Source organism: Meleagris gallopavo, chromosome 30 (assembly GCF_000146605.3).
Source record: "Meleagris gallopavo isolate NT-WF06-2002-E0010 breed Aviagen turkey brand Nicholas breeding stock chromosome 30, Turkey_5.1, whole genome shotgun sequence".
Classification (NCBI taxonomy): Eukaryota; Metazoa; Chordata; class Aves; order Galliformes; family Phasianidae; genus Meleagris; species Meleagris gallopavo.
This window is the reverse complement of record NC_015040.2, coordinates 3,415,130-3,419,332: the sequence shown is the minus strand read 5'-3', so window position 1 is coordinate 3,419,332 and position 4,203 is coordinate 3,415,130. Positions and strand designations below refer to the sequence as shown.

At 39.8% G+C, this 4,203-nt stretch overlaps 1 long non-coding RNA gene across 1 annotated transcript in view; it reads right to left on the bottom strand.

Moving 5' to 3' along the window:
• Positions 1-38: 38 nt before the first annotated feature.
• LOC104914711 overlaps positions 39-4,203 on the bottom strand; it is a 15,811-nt gene continuing 11,646 nt past the window's right edge. Inside the window, exons 4-5 of the long non-coding RNA XR_796111.2 lie at positions 1,451-1,571; positions 39-1,186 (exon numbers count right to left, since the gene is read on the bottom strand). This is a non-coding gene — a long non-coding RNA (uncharacterized LOC104914711). The remainder of the gene's footprint in view (positions 1,187-1,450; positions 1,572-4,203) is intronic.

Here is a 4,203-nt window from a genome sequence, read left to right as displayed (position 1 = left end):
AAAAGTATTACTGATAGAAATAAATTAATAAAACTGAGCAGTAGATAGTGTTTATTTGGGCTTCGACATAACAGTATTTTTGCACTCTGTGCAGTGCCAGGTTAGTTACACCTTTTTCCCCTGACTGGAGTTGACATCACAAATGAAACTAGCACACAAACAAACAACAAAAAGAAAAACTCATGCTAGTTAAAAGTTTAAATATTTTCCATCTCTGTGTTTTTAACTAATGTTTGCCAGGCGAAGAACAAAAGTCAGAAGGAAAAAGTTATTTTTCAGTCTTAAGGTCAAGTTCTAAAAATAAGTGAAAAACACCTCCAGTCTCCAAAATAGTATGCTAAGTGTTTTACAGTGGTTCTTATATATTTATGGCCATAAGAAACAAAATTATTCTAGAAGATAACCAGTAAGGATTTTAAAATAATATTTTCCACTTTCTCTCTGTAATGGGATCAATAGTACCTGTGGCATTCTTGAGCCAGATCTCTCTGCCCTGTTCTTAAATGCCTCCAATGATGGAAGCTCCACAACCAGCTCAGGAAACCTTCCAATGCCTCATATTCCCACTGCTAGAAAATGTTTCCAAGGGATGCTCTTTAGGCCCACTGTTTTTCTTGCTGTGCACACACAGAGCAGATCAGTACCTTCTTTAAAGGAGCATTATATATTAGAAGACGTGCATTTCAATTCAGTAGTTTTACATGAGCCTGGTGGTGTAGCTAGGTTTCCAGCTTTCATACATCTACTACAGAAAGGTGGAGATAAAAAGATGGTCGTAGACATTGCAGACTGTCAACTGTTAGGTCTAAGTCTTGAAGTCTGAACTAAATCAGCCATAATTTTATTAAATGCCACCATGAATAAAACTGTCAATGTCATGGAAGATACATTCTCTGTTCTGGTGTACCATGAGATTACAAATGAAGTTGAACCAAGCTGACACATTCACTCAGTGCTCATTTCTATTTCACTCATGCGTAGATCAGTAATAAGCCCAGTACATTAGAACTTCTCAGCATCTACTTATTTTGAATGCCGTGGATGAACATTTGCAAATTGTGAAGACAGACATTGTGGAAAGGACTGGACAGTGAAGTTTGATGCCCAGCAGTGAGCAGAATCATTAGTCTTGTCCTACCTTTCTGCTGAGCGTTTCCAGCCAAAACAAACTTCTATCTTCAGAAATCTGCACAACATGATTTTACAGCTTGATTATGTACACTTATTTCATCTGTTGCTAAAACACAATCTCAACAAACAGGATTCTTAAATGATTTATGTTTAGAACTATTTGTGGCCCCAAGGTAACAAAGTTTAGATAGGAACTAAGTAATGTAAATAAAAACACCAGTGATTTAGGAAAAGCAGATTCACTATTTGACATCAAAATTTACAGTGAAGCAAATATTGTAAGAAAACTCCATCAGTCAGTACGGAATAACAGCCTCACCTCCTCTCCATATGCTTCATTCAGTGCAAGATGCAATAATCCATTCAAGGTCATGCTCTGTGACTTGCTTGAAGAGTTACAGCTTGCTGAAATCTGGTTTATGTCTCTTAACTTCAAGTCTCTAAGGGAAGCAAGATACTGAAGGTCACCAAAGACCTTTTAGAAGTACTTTTAATGTTTCTTTCAATTAATCAATGGCAAACTGCAATGACAGAGAACCAAGCCTGCAAAAATATAATAAATGGACGTGGCTCCATTGTGCACTACGTTAACTTTATCATTAATTCTCCTCGTTTTCTACTCTACTAATGGAATTTGACTAATATCAGTAAAGCCATTTAGATGAACTGAAAACAGTTACACAATCTACTGTGGCTATAAGCAGAATGACATAACACTGGCCACAACTGCAGCATCAAATCAATTAGAACCCTGTGACAGGGGAGTCCCCTGAGAGGAAGCCACTGCATTACAGTACAGAAAATGAGGCCATCCTTGAAGGAAAATCAGAGCTCAGAAGGGTCAACTTTCCTGCTTATTCCTGCAACACTATTAGGAATTTGATTTCTTTTATCCTTTCTGCGTCTGAAAATCTGACTTCTAAGGGGACATCAGTTTTTCCCTGAACAATTTCGTAAGAGTTTTAGAATGTGAGAAAACACCAACAACTTTAAGATAGGGTATAGAAATAGCTGAAAATGGTTTATGAAAAAAAGCTGCAGAGAGGACTTCCAACGTCTGAGGGAGGACTCCCACATAAAAGGCAGATGATCTGAAAACACATTCCAACTCTTTGCTTTTATCCTTAACTCTTAGCCCTCAACCAACACCAATGACAGAACCAGCATGACCAGACTTGGGGTTTTCCTCTATTTTTGCTCTTAAATAGCCAACACAACAAATGCTTCCGTCTTCATTGCCACAATATTCTTCTGAGGAAGACTGTTGCATAACTTGGTTACTGGTAGCTCCATCTGAAGACTCATCAGAAACAATAGGAGACAAGGCCAGTGACAGGACTGGTGAAAAATCTATAAGGTAGGTCTGAGGTCAATGTGAAGAAAGGCTGAAATACGAGATCTTGAATCCAAAACCACCCTGAGCGTTGTTCTTCATTGGAAACGTGGTCCAGAACTTTGTCATCTGTAGACAGATCAAAGCACCATCAGATATTCTCCACTCCTGGGTCTCACACTGATAATCCCCTTCCAAAATACGTCAGATGTGGTGTCATCATAGCTCTGTCTGAAAAGAACGAAACACCTGGAACTAAAACTCTCTTTACAAAACTGAGGGCAGGAAGCCAAGCAAAGTGCTTTTGTAAGCCCACAGATTTCATATTGGCCCTCATCTGGCTTCGTTAAGCCTCTCATTTAAGCCTGCCAGAGACAAACTGACAAATCAGAAGGGCAAAGGACTGAAAAGCAGTGGCATGATTGAGAAGAGCTGTGTCCCATCTTTCCCTTCTCAAGCAACTCACTGTAACGAGGCTTGCAGATGGGGGTGTAAATTGCTGCCAGAGCTCCTTCTCCTCACCACCACCCTGCTCAAAACTATTCCCTAGCATATGTTGTAATCATGCACCCAGGAGGGTTGTTAAAACCTTACAGGAAACATCTCACATTTTTTCCTTTACTATTCATGCCATTTTCTATTATAGACAATAAAGACTTCTAACACTGGATTAAGCTCATTTGCAACAATGAGCTACTATTGCTCCAAGAGCCAGTGGGAGCTCAGACTCATTGAGGGAACTGGGAATAATTAACTGAATTGTACTGGAAAAAAAAAAAGAAAAAGAAGACTGAAGGCTGTTTTGACCAAGGGAGATGCAAACTGATGCGATGGTTAAGCCATCATGTCTTGCTGGAAATTATTGTTGGGAGTTTCATTAATGCTTGGAGTATGCAGTTCTTGCAGTAAAACTGTTTTGGCCACGGTCTCCCTTTTTTGGTTTTCTCTACTAAAAGACACCTCCCAGAGTCATAATGACAATAACACAGTTTTCCTGATTGCTTTCACTCGTTGCTCAGCATGCACTCAGTCACTTCCAAAAACTCTCAGGGATGGCAAACCTTAAAAACAAAAGCTCTTGTAAGCAGGCTGGTTTTTCCTTTCCCCTAAATGATGTATATAATCCATCTCCCTAGTCAAATCTTCCTACTGTATAATCCAGGGGTCTTCAGCAATAGTATAAACAGGAATTGTCTCATTACTGAGGGGACTGGAAGTGCTCAGGGCTCTGAGATCACACATGTAGGTGGGCAGACAGCACGTAGACTTTTTAATAGCCCGGAGACCTGTCCTAGGGAGCAATGACTTGCTTTTGATCACCCTACCAAAACTTAATAATGTCTGGCATCGACCCCTTTACAGGCAGAATACTTAACATGAGGGGTGCTGGAACTCTTTGATACGATGCTAGAGCTGTCCACACGTGATTAGTTCAGTAGCTACGCATAAATGCACATACTGTGTATGAATAATGCTATTTCTGTATCATATACACAAATATCACATAGATGGGGATTTGCTGTCCTCAGATCACTGCCTCCTAGCCACAAGCTGGCACACACTGTCAGCACTTTGCCATGTAGCTTCAAAAAAAGATCAAGTTTCCATCGTGCCTTTCAGCAAGGCAGATCCCGAAGAACTTGACAACTTATTCATACCTAATACCACCAGAACATAGACACCTTTGGGACAGAGAGCACAGCCAAATATATAACAGAGTGCAGAACAGCAGGAAAAAA